The following is an 18,729-nucleotide window of genomic DNA, read 5'->3' as shown; positions in this document are numbered from 1 at the left end:
AAAGCTTTTCAGATGCCGTCACAGATGAGCGATTTTTCAAGGTTGCTACACAAAGATGCGGTCACATTTGCAAAACAGGTCCATTGCCTATTGTCAATAACAAATGTATTGACATTCAAACCAATGTGGTGAATCCATGTGACCAACTTGAACATGTTGCGAAATCTGCATGGGGAAATCTTTCACCCTCATGTGCAGCAAACAAAGTCAAAGGTTGCATCAAAAAAAATGCATGCCTACCATTTTAGGAAAACATTCACATAAAACAGTCATTGAAAAATGCCTGGATGACTTACTAGTTACTATCGGTGAGATTCTGAAGTTTGCATCTAATAGACACTATATATATTACATATACTACATATACTAGTTATGAATGCTAGTCAAGTGATGCAACTGGTACATGATAATGACAACCTGACAGATTTAGTACATCGGAATTTCACTCATGCTACTCGCATTTATAAATTTTCAAACATACCTTTTTAACGTTGCAAAGTAATTACTTATTCCAAAGAAGTACCGTCTTAGACAGCAGGACCGGCTGGCCCTAACCAATTTAGATGCATTGGTCAATGCAATGATGCATTGGTTCCTTGTTTACAGCTGTAAACACAATGCATTATACTGAGGCCAGATAAAAGGAAAATGCTATCTAAACTTTTTCTTAAGACAGTCAGTTCGCCTCAGATACATTCATACTTTGTGCATTGTGAACAGTTAGCTTGATCTGCCTTTTAATGTATTTTTCTCCTCTTTTTGTGGTTTATAGACTCAATAAAATAAAAAAAATGTGATGGTCCGGCCCTTTTAGACATGATGTGACATTGTTTAACCTCGACACTATGCAGTGGTGCTGGGACTCTAGTTTGGTTCTTTGCGCCATGTTAAAAGGTCTTAAAAATGTTGGCTAAGCCCCTAACTCTAAAATCTGATTGGTTGGTAGCAAATTTCCCACAGTTTCAGCCAGAATGTTGATCCAGGAACAGGTCTTGCTTGGATAAATCATATTAGGCACACTCCAGCGGGGCAAATATGTGACATTTATTCACAGAAAAGCACTTGAATATCTTATTTCCCTTTCATCCTGCTCTTAGCAATGTATACAGTATGGTTCTATTACTAGAAACGTTATCACAGCTAAGCTTTGCTTACTCTGCCTTCAAGCACTGTGTGTGAGTCCATGTGATATTTTCTCAGGTATTTCAGCTTTCACTTTCTCCTCCCTGCATGTCATGTGAGGCACGGTGCAGTTTCAGAGGCAGGAGATAACTGGTGCTGAATATTAAACCAGCAGTGTCTGTGTTTATGATGTTGATGTATTCCTGCAGTGCAGCACTGCGAAATCGACTGCGCTGTATCTTGACGCACACTTTATGGAGCTGATAAACAACAACAAACTTGAGAGATGTTATTCCGCATACACATCTGGAGTAAGCAAAGCAAGATGAAAGGGCATGGAAAAGTGGAGAGGAAAGGAAGAGGAGAGGGAGAGAGCTATAACCGAAGTGCTAACGTGGCAAATTGGGGGTACGCTTAAAAAAACAAGACCGCTGATGTGACAAAGAAAAAAGAAATGGAGAGATCTCATGGAGGAAAAGATACAGGGTCATAAACTGTGTTAACAGGCTTAATGAGGTAATTATGCAGTTGGACAATGGGATGACCTGAGGGGAGAGAGGCTGGGTGGGGCTCCAGGATGAAGATGTGCATCAAGAATGAGAGAGCGTCATGAGGGGGCAGAAAATGATCTTTGAAGAGAGCCAGGGGAACAGGGCTAGGAGGAGGTTCACAGGGAATAAGAGAATAGGGGGAGAGATGGTGGGGGGTAATTGTTTGAATTCTGTAAGCAGTGTTGGGTGTAATGCATTACTGAGTATTAATTACTGTAACGGAATTACTTTTCCCTTGATAAAGTAAAGTAAGGGAATTACTTTAAATTTGTCTGTAATTTAATTACAGATATACTACCAATTGCATTAAATACTAGACTACAGAGCATAGTGGATTTAACATTAAAATGGTATCTAATCCCTTTAAATACTTTGGTTCAAGAATAATTTAGGCAATTTATATGATATATTTTTAGTTTCATGTCTATTGTTCAACTGGTTGAGGTTGATATGGGAGTTAGAAAGTAAATACACTGTTGTATATGTCATTATTATAGTAGCTATTAATTAATTATTTTTTAGAGTAACTAACCTAACACAGTGTGACGAGTGGGGCGGGGCTGAGAGCCGTGGGAACGGAGCGAGGCCGGTGGAGTGATTGGGAAATGAGCGACACCTGCTCCACTCACCAGTCTCGAGTCCCACGGAGGAGATGGAAGGATACAAAAGAGAAGCAACGACAGTGAAGGACGAGAGAGGACCAGGCCTGGGCTTTATTTTGTGTTTGGTTTTATTGTGCGTGACAGTCGTCCACGAGGGGCTGTCGTGCTGTTTGTGTTCATTTTATCGTTAAAGTTTTATTTGAATGTCCACCGTTTTTCTATTGCCACACACAGGTGGCAAGAACAGTTAAAAAGCTAGATTTTACATGAGTATGATGCTAACAGTTGCAAAAGGTGCTAGGTTGTAGGATGTTGCTTTGTGGTTACTAGAATGTTCTTGTGTGATTGCAGGGTCGCTAATATCCAGTTCCTATGTAGTTTTATGTTGCTATGTGGTTGCTGAGACATTGCTTTATGGTTTCTATAGTGTTCTTGTTGGTTTCTAGGCCATTGCAATATAGATGCTGGAGTGTTTCGGGTTGTTGCCAGAGTGCTGGTGTGCTATAGGTGGTTGCTATACCACTGTTGATAGGGACTTGGTGGTTTCAAACGTGTTAGCAACCAAATATGCCAATATTTTCTAGATTGCAAGGTGGCTACTAGGATGTTGCTAGAGCTTTCACTGTGGTTTGCTTTGAGGTTTTTACTATATTCCGGCTGCTTTATATACTTCAGTTTTCTCCTTCAGTATAACTAATTATCATTTTATGCACATTTTTTCACCCATTTTATCATCTGTGGCAAAGTAATAGCACACCTTTCCTTAATAAGCAGCTCAATTTGAGGTGCCATTGATATCTGTAGCACAAACAGTATGGCACACGTTATGTGGCAATTTGAATACCTTAGGGGTAATGGTTTGTTCAGATCTCTAACCAAGTATGAGCAACAATAACAGTGATGCATCTCTTATCAAGCATCACTAAAAGTGTGAAGAGGAGGAGAACTCTGTCAAACTATGCATATATATATATATGCATATATAAGTGAGCAGAGCGAGAACAAGATGATGTCTGGAGCCATTAAAATGTCACAGCTGACAGTGATAAACTTGACAAAGTGCATGCAGACACACTCACACATATGAAATCAAAAGCCTGCGTTGCACACACACTCGCAGGACGCCGCAAGCACAACCAGAAGATAATAACGCCCTGCTTATCTCAGCAGCCTCTGACACTAGCAAGCATCCTTTTGTTTTTGCAAAAAACTAAATATTTATAGTGTGCAGGTTCATTTCCCTCCTCTCAAGGGCAAGGCTTTGGCAGTATGAAGAGTGCTGCGTCTGTTTCACAAAAATTCTCCCTTCTCATTAAGTCATCTTTTCCAGTATTTCGTCTTACACTCTGTTGGTTTTTCTTCTCCCGCAGTGAAGCCACTGTCAGGCCACCTGTCTGGTTTATTTGTACAAGGATTAGACATGCGTTTCGTTGGCTCTCTTGTGTAAAGGAAGCTACAATGAAGTGTAAATTTCTTTGACATGTAAGCTGCCATTGCTACGGCTGTGGCTCACACGCTCCGTTAAGTGCTGTGGAATGCTTCCCACTATCATTTCTGGTGCTCTATCCACAGAAGATTTCTCTGATGGCCTGTAATATACACCATGAGGCTGGTAACTCAATCTGCTCGAATGTGGCTGATAATATCTCTGAAAATGACATGGATATGGAAGGTTTGTAAACTCATTTTTGAGTAATTGAGATTGACACTAGGTCCGATACACTGACCCATCCTGAGTCGTCGACCTTGGACACAGTGGATTAGGGAGACCATCATTGAATCCTAATTGCATTTGGAAGAAGATTGTGCTGGTGTCCACTTACTCTGTCTTTGCTCCAACTGATCTATTGTGTGAGTGAGTGAGTGAGAGAGAGAGAGAGCGAGAGAGAAATAGATAGATAGATAGATAGATAGATAGATAGATAGATAGATAGATAGATAGATAGATAGATAGATAGATAGATAGATAGATAGATAGATTGATAGATAGAGAGTATAGAATCACTAGTGTATTCATCTGGCAGTAGCTCTATGTACAGTAATCAAACACTTTGTATGGCTTTTCATCGGCTCTGTAACTGCAGGGAAAGGGCACTGCAGATTCCCATGTGCTCTCTTTCTCTCTCTCTCTCCCTTTTTCTCTCCATTTCCCCTTGTGTGCTCTGCTGAGACTCAGCCAGGAATCAGGGCCAACTACCGCTGTCATCTCTTATCAGCCTTGAGAGAGGGAGAGAAAGAGAGACGAGAGAGAGAGCCCCGGTTACAGCTGAGTCCCTTTCTAGAGTACATAGCCAGACAGAAAGAAAAAAAAAAAAACAGAAGGAGAAAAGGACACACTGGCCCCAGCCCAGATTACAGATGCGATCAGGGGGAAAAACGAAGAGATTAGAAGAATGCGCCATATACTTGCTCGGCGTGTGTGTGTAGTTGCTCACTGGGGCACCATTGTGATGTACTCCTTTATATGGAATAAGGACAAATGCAATGCGCTGTGCTGTGTCACATTACAACAGGACGGGCCAGAGAGTAATATCATGACCGAATTGCTTGCGTATGATCCCAAACATAGTGAAGTGTCATACCACACCCCGACTTCAACAACTCGGAGGCAGAGCTGGTTGCAGGAGATAACATGTTTCCTTTGAAGGGCCCAAATCAGTGCTGAAAGGATATGACTGCTGAGTCTGAAATCGAGTTCCACAGTACTTTCTGTTGTGCATAATTAGATTTGCCACCAGGGGGAAAAAAAACCGTCATGGGGACACATATTTGCCCAGAAGAGGCAATAAAAAGCCACACGCCATGGCCAGCACCCCTCGCTATGACTTGTGATACCTGTGGAGAATATTTACATGTGATTGATTTCGACCTGCATGTAAAAGAATGAGTAATAAATATATATTGGCTTTAATTGCAAAACTGCTTGAGATGGAGTTTTGCATCAACGGTTCAGGCAATTATGGTTGTAACAAAGTTGTTGTCTTTATGAAGTTATGGTCTCTTGGGTTTTATTAATGGCACGGCAGGTACGGTCTGTTTCGGATGGAGGATGTGTTTGCATGAGAGTGCAGTTTGCTCAGTGAAGGGGAGCAGGCATCTGAGAGAAATGGAGAACAGGAAATTGGTGGAAGAGAGATTAACTGGAGATATTAGGTAGAGACAGCTAGTTAACAAGAACAAATCTTCCCACCCTTCATTCGATTTCAGTGAATATGTGTGTGCATTTGACAATTCATAGTAAAAAAAAAAAAAAGAAAAAAAAAGACATTTCCGGCAAACAAGACATTCACGTCATATTGCAAATACTGTTGGATAACCGAGAACTGTTGTAAACATAATTTTTGTTCGTCGTTTTTATATTACCAACTGGTTTATGATCGGTTTACTTTTTCTTTGCATAAGGATGGTAGTAATTCATTCCTTTTGCTTTCCTGTTCCCTCTCCAATAGCATATAATAGCATCACTCTATCTTTTGCTGAAAGAAATGAGACTTGAGAATTGCAAAGGGCTTGCGGAGAAGTTGGTAAGAGAATTTAATGAAATTTGAAATTGAACATTGTGGTTACATTTTAAGTTGACATGCTAGGAATGTTTGACATAGAACCTTACAGATAATATCCATTTTCTGTCTGTTCTTCCAAAAGAATCATCTTTAGGTTGAGAGTGAAGTTCTGTATGAAGTTCCTCTTGTTCTGTTTGTTGACACGGACTCTATGATAAAGGATGAACACCTCAGTGAATTTCTAGAAGGCCAAACTCTGTGTTAAAGGGTTTTGGATAACAAAGCAGATATCTTCTGATGGGAACTGGTGAAGAGACAGGATTGAACTAAAGTGTTAGTGTTTGGCTGCAGTTGGCATATCAAATGACCATACTGCTTTTAATGCTTTTAATGACCAAAAAAATGTGAAAGTTTTCCATTGCTGTTGACTCAAGCTCTGAAAAAGTTAATGGCACATATCATATGTCATTCTCTTACAAAATCTTTCAGAACTGCTAACCCCTGTATTATGCATGGCATGCAGAATTTATAGTACTGCCCCCCACCCCTTTAGTAAGAAAAGGAAAAGACATATTGGATCTTGCAGCATTATGACAAATTTTGATGTTCATCTCTATTCTGGTCTGGATAGATATAAATGAGCACTGATTAAAATTCCAGAACACCCAGCAAATGAATATGAATAATGAGGACAAACGAGCATGAATATGGCGCCCTTTGCTGTCTTATTATGTCTTATTCCTTACTTTTTAATGTGAAAACTTTTATATATGTGAGATAAGATTATCTAAGATTATCTAACATCAAATTAGCCTCACACAGCTAGTTTTAAACATAAAATGTCTCTCTACTCTTGAAGAGTTATTCAATTCCTTGTAGTAAACAACTGCTTTTAATTATTAATTCAGTTTAATTACCAAACATGTAATATTTAGCTGTGTCCTACATTTTCCCATATAAAAAATATTCATTCAAATTGTGACACCTAAGAAGGAACATAATTTGAACACTTTCTATTTGAACACTTTCTATTTTTCCTTTTACATAAAAAATAACTTTGTCCATTTGATTTTAGTTCATTTAATGTTGAAGGCCTACAAGCCTCATATAATATTAAATGAGTAGAATATAAAACAGCTCATATAAAATTAAAGGGTTAGTTTACCCGAGAATTAAAATTTGTCAAAATTTTCTGAAAATCTTCTACTCACCCTTGAAGCATGTATTTTATTCTTTCAGAATAATCCAACTGGAGTTATATAAAAAACTGTCCTTGCTCTTCCAAGCCTTTCAATGGGGTTGAGTGGGTGTTGTCAACAGTTCAGAAGACGTGAAATAAAGTTTGCGTATCTGTAATAAAACAGCCCTCACACATTCCAGGGGGTGAATAAAGGCCTCCTGTAGCGAATCCATGCATTTTTGTAAGATAAATATCCAGATTTCAGATTTTTTTTTCCTTACATCTGCTGACTGTGGGGAACTGAAAGACATGAAGGCAGAAGATGTATGCATTGCGCGTGTATACGGAAATGTAGGAGCAAAGGAAACAAAGTTTCCTTACTTTAGCAAAGGAAAACCAGTCTACTCTTGGCTTATTTCGATATCCTCTTACGTTTTTCTTTACAAATCCTTTTTTGCTTCTAATTCGTGACCAGCATTTTGATTTGTTCTCTCTCCACACTCATCACTAGTCACACAGCGCTGACAAACTACAACATCCGCCTGCATTTCTTCCGCTGCCTACAGTCAGCAGATGTGAGAAAAAAAGTGTTTATTGCATTTGAAATCTGGACATTTATCTTCCAAAAACACATGGATTCGCTACAGGAGGCCATTTTATTACAAATGTGTGTAGATTTTGTCACATCTTCTGAACCGTTGATAACAAACACCCACTCACCCCCATTGGAAATGCTTGGAAGAGCAAGGAAAATTTTTTAATGTAACTCCGATTGGATTATTCTAAAAGAATAACATACACCTCGGATGCTTCGAGGGTGAGTAGAAGATGGACGAATTTTCATTCTCGGGTGAACTAATCCTTTAAGATTTTGACATCCTGACGCTGACAATCAATTTCCTGTCCATTAAATGTTGAACAAAAGAAAAACTCTGTTAGATGTTTTAGATCAATTTTGCACCATTCACAGAAAGTGGTTCATATTAAGACCGCTACTTCATAACAGTGTTTGACAACCTGGACTGTTATGTCACTGTCACATTAGCCATCCGTGTGCTGGGGAAAACATAAGGGACATGTAGAAGTTGTGCCAGGAAGAAAGCGACAGATGAGGAGAGATGGATAGAGAGAGCGAGAGAGAGAGAGAGATGGGGGGGGGGTGGAGAGATGGGGGAAGGGAGGTGTGTGGCTGTGTGCCGCTAGAGTCAGAAGGTTGTCATGGTGACTGGTGCGAAAAAGAAACAGGCAGGCTAGCTTAGTATTGACACCTTGCTAGCGTCATACTATTGGACAGTAATGCAATCCGTTCTCCATTCGGGCATGACTGAATGAATCACTGTGTTTTTACACCCGTCCATCCGGTCTCAGGTTTAGCTTCCTCTGCAAATGCACTGACACCACACAGACTTTGCCAGCACTCGCTCCCGTGTATGGAGTACAGCAGACAGTATGCATTTCACAGTGCACTCACAGCCAGCGTGACCCCATTTTCTCACTATTCAGACAAAGACATTTGAATGACAGTCAAATCACTTCAAACCGATTTCACTTGTTCATGCTGCATGAGCCACTAATGGCTTATGCGCATGTGATAACTGCTGGAAAACAGATTTTATCTAAACAGTGAAGCGGTGAAGATGAGATAAATATATAGAACGCCATTGACTCGACCTACAGATCTACAGCCTGCAGGCAACGTCTCACTTTTTTCTTCTCACGATTCCCAAGAGGTGCTCTTTTTCGATTATATAAGGAGCACTTGGAGGCAAGTGCTGCTTTTGCAACTTTTAACAAAGTTAATGGGGCTGGTGCTGAAGAGAGGTTTCTCTGGTCTGTTTAATCGAAGCTTCATGAACTGAAAGGTGCAGCAGAATGAACGTCTGATAATAAAGATCACATCCTTGCAATAAAATGGTTATTCTTTCGACTATATTTATATTTACTATATTATAGTTTCACTTTTGTCGTACATGTCCACCCCACTTTAGAAACGAGGCAAGGCCTCTGCGCTTGACTGAATGCAAATCCTGTGGAATACTAAATCAGGGATGACCTTGACCTGTCAATACTTCTCATTTCCATATGAGATGAGAGCACTAGCACAGATTAGGTGGAGACTAGAATACACTTACCATTTTTCCCATTCACTGCAAAGGAACGAGATTTTTAGATGATGAGACAACAATTCGCCAGCTCAGCCGCCTCAAACTTCTACTGTAAACACAAATATGCAGCGAAAACAAAACCATTGAGCAAGTTTCGCTGCCTCTTTAAACTGATCGTCTATGAGAGCAACCAAGGGGGACACAATCAAAATTATCGCCTTAACAGATTTTGGCCTCTCCAGTTGCTCGCTAACGATCGGTAACAGTTGATAAATTAAACTTTTCCCAAAACCTGTCAGGAGTAGGGCCACAACATCACCTCCATTCAAAATGTGAAAAAACACTCTTCTTGTTCGAGCTTCAGTTGGCAAATGCCGGTATTTTCTTCACAACAGAGCGAATAGCATCCTGTGTCTCCATGTCCGCTGTCATTTTCGCTTTCCCTAACCTAAACTACAATCTTAAATTCGGCGCTTAGTGTCTATGTCATGGCTCTCAGCATGCCCTCTGTTCGTTGATTGGCCGGCAGGTTTGGATCCGGAGGAAAACTGGGAGATGGTTTGCCATCTCAGACGGAGTACAGAAGCTAACTGAAATTGAGTGAAAGTGTAAAGTCTGACGTGGCTTGCTGAATAGACTAATGGACTAACAATCCTAATAACTACTTTAATGTAAACAGGTTGAGGGTAAGTACTTCGTAACTGTATGTAAATGTATTTATTTATTTGGCAGACACTTTAAAGGTGGTGTATTTTTTTTACAATGTAAAAACACTTTCTCCTATCCCAGCTGATAATGCTGACAAAAACATTACTTGTTTGAGCAGACAAGCAACATTGGCTCAACCTATGGGGTGTGTTTGGGGTGTGGCTATCATTCAGCTGACCAATGATCATGTGGGAAACTTGATAGAAAACAATCATTATTTTTTAGCTAGGTACTGTAACTGCTCGAACATTACTTCAAGCCTTTCGTGATTTTTAATCTGCAGTGAAAATGTATTATTATGAATGTATAATTTTTTTTATCTATATCACAATCTTTTTATCACTATCACAATTTATATAATTGTTTTCCTTAATCACTTGTTGCTCAAATATTGCATATGCATTTGTACTATAACTATGCATGTTCCCTGGGAATCAAACCCTTGATCTTTGTGTTGCTAGCACCCTGCTGAGCTTCTTTGATATGGGGGTTGTTGTGGTTGTGATCGGTCATGGTAAAGTGTGTTTTGCGGTGTAATGTCAGAGCTGATGGTGTGGACAGGCTGTCCATCAGTTGGGGAATGATGAGGGTGTGGGGTGTGTTTGTGCTTCCCTCGGGAGCAGCTGACATGCCCCGCGTGTCACATGACCCCCTCAACAGCTGCGCTCCCCCCAGTGCTCTCCACTTATCACTGGGCCCAAGGGATCTGTAACACCTCCACGCACAGTCATGCACACTTACTGACAGCCTGTACCCCGTCTCCATCACACTGGAGCCCTCAGATGGGAGCCAGATACAGCATGCGGCATGCTAATGATATGCTTCCATGCAATTGTGTGGTCCAGGCCTTATTAAGGCCTAATTGAGCTGCCGTGCTTTGAGATGCACTCGGTTTAATTATCATCTTTGTTGTGTTGCTGTGACATGCTGTTTTGGCTTGGTCAAATGTTATTGTTGTACACATAATTATGCTTTTCTGGGCTTAATAAGGTTTTAGAAAATTTTTCTTGATATTAGGCTAAAGTTTATATGAATATATACTTTAGGGAAATAACTTTTTTAGGCAATGTAAATCATCTTTATTTATTATGTATTTATTTATTTGTTTATTTATTTTTGTATTTTAAATATAATATAATATTAAATATTTGATATATATGTATAATATATAACAGTTTAACAATTATATTTTACATTTCTTTTATGTACTATATATATATATCATTTAATGTGTTTGAATGTTTTATATATCTCTCTCTGAATGGGTCAAATGCCCAATTTCAGGTCTGTCAGTGTAGTGTAGAACAGGATGTTTCTATCTTATCTGTCCACAGATAAAATAAAAATACAGAAAATGCATTTTTTTCGTTAATAGTTCAAAGACACTGGTGAATAGAATAAGCAGAAACAAACTAATTTTCATCATTCAAAATTCATATTTGATTAAATATCATACAAATTATATAAATCAAATTTTTAATGTATAGGCTATAAATGCCACATTTTTAGCTTTTTAGCATCCCTTTACAAATGCTTCAAGTCCCCTCTCGATCTATCGACTTGGCTACCGGTAACCTGTTGCTTCATGAAAACCTTTAATAAATAAATATTTAAAAAACATGAATGAAATAGGCATTACATATTTCTTTGCATTTAAATGTATCTAACCCCAGTTAGTGCTAGAGGGAATGAAACAAAAGAACGAGCTAAAGAAATAGAAGTAGACTACTAGTGAATCATATTTTTTAAACCCTCCAGTGTGTATTTGTATTTGAACTCTGGAGAGCTTCAAAAGTCTCTATTTTCAATGAGTTTTTGTAGCATTGATTAATCACTGACATTTCTGTTGATTTCTTCACCGCTCAGAATACCACAGTTTTCTTCTTTGGAGATTGTTACAAGCTCTTGGTGTATAAAGAAGTCTCAAATTCAAAGAGATAATCCTTATCAAAGTTAAGACTCTGCCACGCCCCCCTAAACGGCTCATTTGAACACGCCCCCCATAAGTCTATGTCACAATGTGGAAATATTTTCATAATGCCGCCCAAATGTTCACACAAAGAAGGAAGGCGTGGTTACAGTAATGCAGATAGTTGTTGAAGCAGCCATGTCAGGGAGATGCTGTGTGTATCTAGGTGAAAGCAAAAACACTTTTTGGTCTTCTGAAAGTTGCATTTAGGAATCTTTAAGATTACTTACAACAGAACAGCAACACATTTAATGGATGGCCTTTTCATGAACCTAGGAGAGGAGGTTATTATGGCTTTCCTATGACAATTTGGTGCTTCTGAATCAGTTACTTTATGTATGTTTTGTTATTAGTTTTAAGTATTTGCTATTGACTGTTCAAATGCAGAGTTTTGCATCCCTTGTGTGTGTGTGTGAGAGAGAGAGAGAGACAGGGACACACAGTGTTAGTGTTCTGCAAAAACATACAAGGTTTATCACTGTGTCTGTCAAACGACTCTGTTCCCTTTTCAAGCATGAACTTACGGTAAACCTAAGAGCAACATTGACTGTCTTTACATTTATTTTGAAAGATGAAGCTCGCAATCATGGCTGAATTTAGACAATCAAGTGAGTTGCTAGACACTCCAGGGCAGGAAAGTAGCCATGCCTGACTAAAGTGCAGGGGGAGGGAGAAAGAAGGTCAGTGGTAATAGGTTTTCCACTTAATTTCATAATGCTATGATTGCTACATTTACCAGAGCTAATATTGACTCACAATAGCCTTTTATGAGTTTAGACCCCATCTCCCCCCACATACTATACATCTGTCTCTTGCTAGCATGTCACACCACAAGCTCTTTAAGCAGCATGTGTCATATTAACGAACTCTTTAGTGTAGAATACCTTAACATCTGCACTCTGCAAAGATTAGCTGTTGTTGTTGATGTTGGTTCATCTGAATAAGGAGAAATTTATAATTGGGTGACCGGCCAAGTGTGCATGCCATACATCATCCCAAAGCACCAGAGGTGTTCCTTTAATGAACGCTGGTGTTCCACAAGCTTAGTATGTCATTGTGGCTGACACTAACAAAGTGAATGTGGCCCATTTAGAGACTAAGAAACAGTGCCAGTGAATCTGTAGGCGTTGGTTCCAAACCAACGGAGCACCTTCGCTTTTGATGTTGACATCATTTTGCTCTTTCGCAAATTACATGAAAGATGCCTGATTTAAATCCATGGCTTCATCCCAGGCTGCACAATTAACCTAGATCTGCAAACAAAATAGAAATGGATTGAAAAGACATTTCATATATATGTATAAATATAAATGACTGACCTGAAATAATGTTTTTCTTAATTATACTTTTTGTTTCATTTTAGTGATAAATTTGATTTATTTATCAGTAAAAATGGTGGTTGAGGTTACATATAGTCTATGAAAAAAGTACTATATAAATGTAACTAATGATATTAATAAATAGCTATTGACCTTCATATATACATTCATTAATGAACCAATTGACAGCTCTGCCATATGTTGCTGTCGGCTAGATAAAACTGAAGCTCTCTAGTTGGTTAATTTCCCCTGGTTAATTTTCTCTAAATGTTGTCATCATTTTCTAGACACCATGTTCCCACATTTCTCTTGCTCTCTTTGTATAACCATCAGATTAATTTTTAATATCATTATTCAATCAGAATCTCCTTTGATCTTGAGTCGTCTCCGTCCCTCCCTCATCTCTCCTCTCTCCCTTCGCCCCTGGAGCTGTGTTGGAAATATCTATACCCCATTTCCCACCTTTCTTGTCTTAATGAACACACTTCTGAATTATTTACCACGTCTTTTATTTCCTCTGTTTTTATTGTGTCCGAAGGGGGAAAAAACATCAATAAAGAAATAACCCTGATGGCTACTGCTTCATGGAACATGGAAAAAGACAAGTGTGGTGAACATTTTTTTTTCTGGATACTTGTCATCTTGTTGACATTGAGTGTTCGAGCGTAATATCTTGCAAACTGATAAACATCAGATAGATTTGTGTTTGTAGTGTGTTGTGAGCTAGTCATGTGTATGCTACATCTCTAATAGTTCCCCCGTGTGTGTGCGTATGAATAACTGAATTTGTATGTCCATGTATGGAGGAGATGCTGTGGAGACCCCGTTTCCATGGTAACATGGATGGAATGAGTGGGCGGTAGCCCCTCTGACAACCTTTATTTTCCACAGCTTTCTGTCTCTCTGATATTAACCCTTAACCCAGAGAAACAGTGAGAAGGCGGCATGAGCGAGGGTTTGTAGAAATCAAGAAACTGAATAATCATGGGGAAAAAAAGCTGTTCCGGTCATTGCACAATGATTCCGAAATGTTCATCCGAAATTTTTGCATGTTGAAAAATAAATACGACCTCACGTCGTGTCAATCATCTTAACACACTGCCTTCAAAACTTCGGGCTGTCATAAAAAAAACCGGGTCAGTTTTGATTTTCTGCGTTTTTGTATCTGTAGCATGCATTTTGATAGGAAAGCATGGTGAACACGAAAAAAGAAAACGGTAGCAATCTACGATACAGGTCAGTTGTCAGGTGGTTAGGGCGGCTCTCTGCTCTCCTGTGCACTCCGATGCTGTCGGCATACATCAGAGGCCTTTATGAAGATAAGAGGACACATCCATGCAAGGAGGACCCCTGGGTAAACCGCATAGGATGTCAAGTCAATAAAGCAGAGAAATATCGGCTCAAGTCAGCAGTGCGGTGATCTGGGTGCACTTTAGAACGTTCCACAGCAAGGCAAAAAGGAGCGTGCTTATGTCGCTGTGCAAAGAAAAGTTCAACTTAAAGTGTAACATCGGGATGAAGTGTCAAAGAGAGACCCATTCATCCTCTTATAAAAAGGACAGAGAAATGTTGCCCTATCTTTTATAGCTAACAGATTCTCTGTCGTTATGTTTTCAGACCCGATTTTTCGACAGAATTTTTTTAACTCGGCTGTTTGTATGTTAGGATTATTCATAAAAAGAACTTAATAATAAGAGACGTTCCTACTGGAATCAGATTACACTTGCTGTGTCAAAATATTTTTGATTCACTGAGAACAATCTGGGTTGACGTTGTTTGGTTTTTTATAGCCGGAAAGAAATCAGTTGAGTTACTTGCAACAGGTTCATGCAAATGATATGCTGGTCTTCAAAAAGAGGGTGGAATGCATAGAGAAGGCCAGTCAACTGATATGAATTATGAATTTAGGTGAATTTAGGGCAAATTGTACTGGCATGGAAAGCCAGGCTATAAATTATTTACCCTGCAGGGGGTCTCTGCAAATTACAGGCCCCCCTCTATGTCTCCTTGTCTTCAGCCACTCCTCTTTTTCCCCATTACCTTCAGTCACCTATCTCCTTTCCCTCTTTTTTTCCTTTTCTGCTTTCTTTGCCTTCAGATCCGTTACTGTCCGTCGCTCGGGTTTCCAGACAGACAGACAGACCCTCAGGGAGGTCTTGAGGGTGGAGGCCAAGCATGTATTCATTTATTTCTCTCATCCATCTCTCTCTCCTCCAGTCTTTGTCACACATCTTCACAGTTGGGGGTGGTAAATATTTAAAGAGGAGGCATGACAGAACCCAGCCCTTATAAACACATGACTTTCACTGGATAAACACTCTTAGTTCTCCTGCGGTTCTGCAAAACGGTAGAACGCAGGGTATTGTTTGATAAAATGGTCTGTGTGTGGATTAATATCAGAAGTTTTTGTTTCTGATTTTAAATGAGTGTGCTAGAATACTAGTTGCTTGAGGGTGCAGGGAAATAATTATGCAAGCACATGACGATGTAAGAACAGATAAGAGATATTAGATCTTAAAACAGTGAAGTCTACATGGTCCCCTGCTGGATTTTCTTGTAGCTTGAAATATATCACTGAGACACTTCTGTCTGATTGACATGACTACTGCCTTCTCAAAATGGTATTTATTAATCTTGGTTAATGTTAGTTAATAAAAATATATCTGTTCACTGTTAGTCCATGTTAGCTCCAGTCCATTAAATAACATTAATAGATGCTACTTTTTAATAATGTATTAGTAAATGTTGGAATCAGCATGAACTAATATTAATAAATGTTTGATAACTAATGTGTTTAACTAATGTTAACAAATGGAACCTTATTGTAAAGTGGTACCATTTTAATATTATAAAATATGATTAATTTAACTTTTTATTATATTTTAAAATGTAATTTATTCATGTGATGGAAAAGCTAGGTTTTCAGCATCATCACTCCTGTCTTCAGTGTCACATGATTCTTCAGAAATCATTCTAATATGCTGATTTGGTGATTAAGAAACATTTCTTATTGTTATCAATGTTGAAAATATGTGCTGCGTAACATTTTTCAGGGTTCTTTGATGGAAGCATTCAAAAATCATTCGAAATAAAAATTTTGTAACCATGTAAAAGTCTTTAGAATAGAAATAGTATTTATGCATTTATTTATTTTGATACACACATTTTTTTATATATATATATTTAATATGTTGGGACCACTAACCATTTGAAAACAACTGAAGAAAAAGAAGACAATTAAATTATTAAATAAGAAAGCATTTATTTTGATTTCATATGCCCTGAACAGTGCCTGAACAGAAACTCAAAAATTTTGATACACACATTTTTTAATATATATATTTAATATGTTGGGACCACTAACCATTTGAAAACAACTGAAGAAAAAGAAGACAATTAAATTATTAAACAAGAAAGCATTTATTTTGATTTCATATGCCCTGAACAGTGCCTGAACAGAAACTCGAGTAATATATTGAATTATTCAGGTGTCAGTAGTTCCAAAACATGGATTTGGATTTATTTGGACAAGTATGACTTCACCCCTAGATACTTTGTCCTCTATAATAAATACAGACAATATTTATTTATAATAGTACCATCATATCCATCAGGATGATATAGAATTACATAAAGTTTTACTGTGTGATCAGATAACCCCAGGATCAAATAAGGGCGGTATTTACACGTCTACAATTCTACCATGATCCAGCTGACATGACAGGAATTAGCATACCAGATGAAGTGTTTTTTTTTTTTTTGCTTACTGCTCACAGCTCCTGAAATACAGTATTCAGCAAGTTCAAATTGGTCCCCTGAAGATTATATAACGCCTCATACAGCCTTCTAAAAATACAACTTTCTCACTATTAATGTATTTAAATAAGAACCGTCCTTGTCTAGTTCCAAAGTTCTTGCATTTAGAAGTTTAAAAATGCACCCCTTTCATTTTTCAGAAATAAAAGTTATGATCAGCACAGTCTTTGCTGTGATTACATCAACATCAACTTTCAGTGATGAAATGACTCACATTTCCACTGAAATTCGAGCAGTATATGCTGCGAGTGAAGTGACATGCTCCATTTCGCAAAGATAATTGCTTGTTTTTCCGTTGGGGTTGACATTACACAATTTGCTTATGATAATGATGCATCAATTCTCTGCTTTACTGAAAGCATGCTATGCTTATTATTGTTTATTTATGGTTTTGTTTTGTTTATAATGCGCATCTGTTCTCCTGAAAATACATAATTGCCTTTGGGTCTATTCTGCTACAGGGCATTAATGACGTTTAGTCTATGACCTTCGGTAATGAGGCAGGTGACAGGATTAGATGCTATCACTAACAGCTGCACAGCGGCGCTGAGAGACCCTGACCATTGTCAATCTCCCTCACATCAGCAATAGAGGCCATGTAAGCTGTGATAGACAAGGTTCTTATCAGCATGTTTGGGTTTAAGTAGTGCCTAGAGCTCATTTCATGGATATGTGATGCTCCCTCTTGGTTACACACCATCCCTTCTTCCTTTATTCCCTACAAGCCAGTAATGCTTGACTTAGTCACCTAGTTAGTGGCTGCTGCTTGATCATACGTTACTGGCACCAGCTTGATTGGCGGCTGGCTCCCTCCAGAGCGGCCGTGTGACAGGGCTAACCGGACTATGCTCAGCACCTCTTCTGCTGTTCGGTAAAGGCCCGACTCAATTCATCTTCATTTGATGGCATTTGTTAAAGGCCAACAGAGGCTAACCTGGCATCTAATTGGCTGCTGACAATTCCCCTTCCCCCTCTGATCAGTTCATACTAATATTGTTGATTCTAGAGGACGAAAAGAGAGGAAAGGTGACTGATTGATTGGGCAGCTGTGTGATTTAATGGAGGAAGGGATTACTGTCTCAGCTGTCATCTTATCAGCCCTTCTGCTCCTCTTCTGCTTTTCTTCTCTACTCTAATTTTTGCAACCACGATGAAATTTGCAGGCACAGCACCCATTCAAGGTTACTGTGCTTAATGAGCCACGTAATCCAGGATTGAGGTGCTACACCAACATTGTGTATGCTCTTCCATATGTGACCTGTAGGTAACATTATGTGGGCTCAAAGGGGGAGTCAAATGTTCCAGCAGCTATAAAAATTTCCATTAAATCACTTCTCCTCCTACAATTTTTCTTGATTGAAAAGATCAGCATGTTATATTTTGAAAAGCTGATATGTTGGTGTCAGGCTTTAAACAGCAATATTTTCTTTGTTCACAAAGGAATTGTTAGCAGTAAGACCATAATAACAGATGCGTGAGTTTCTTCCATATCAGGTTTTTCATTTACTGGTTTTGGTTGACATAAGATATATATAGGCATATATTTGGATATTTAATTTTGAATGCTTATTTTTTCTATTTTTACAATTAGATGAACTCTGCCATCATCTAGGCTCACTCAAAGTTAATCTTTAAAAACACTAGTAAACCTCAAAATGTATATCCGCATTTCATACTGTACATTATAATGTTGTGATGCCTCAGTTCACTTGTAGCATTTAAAATCACTGATGTATTTATGATAATGTATTTAAACAAAACTTTTACAATTTAAGATCAACACATTTATCAGTTATTAGCCAGAACATATAAAAAGACAAAAATTAAGGTTACATTTTCAGCAAATTTTTCATA

General features: G+C 38.5%; 1 protein-coding gene across 1 annotated transcript in view; it reads left to right on the top strand.

Moving 5' to 3' along the window:
- Nucleotides 1-18,729, top strand: part of LOC113065522 (neural cell adhesion molecule L1) — a 47,830-nt gene that overhangs the window by 6,496 nt on the left and 22,605 nt on the right. The gene's annotated exons all lie outside the window — the stretch shown is intronic.

Source organism: Carassius auratus, chromosome 48, assembly GCF_003368295.1.
Source record: "Carassius auratus strain Wakin chromosome 48, ASM336829v1, whole genome shotgun sequence".
Lineage (NCBI taxonomy): Eukaryota > Metazoa > Chordata > Actinopteri > Cypriniformes > Cyprinidae > Carassius > Carassius auratus.
Note: the sequence above shows the minus strand (reverse complement) of the source record. Positions and strands in the feature narration are given on the sequence as shown.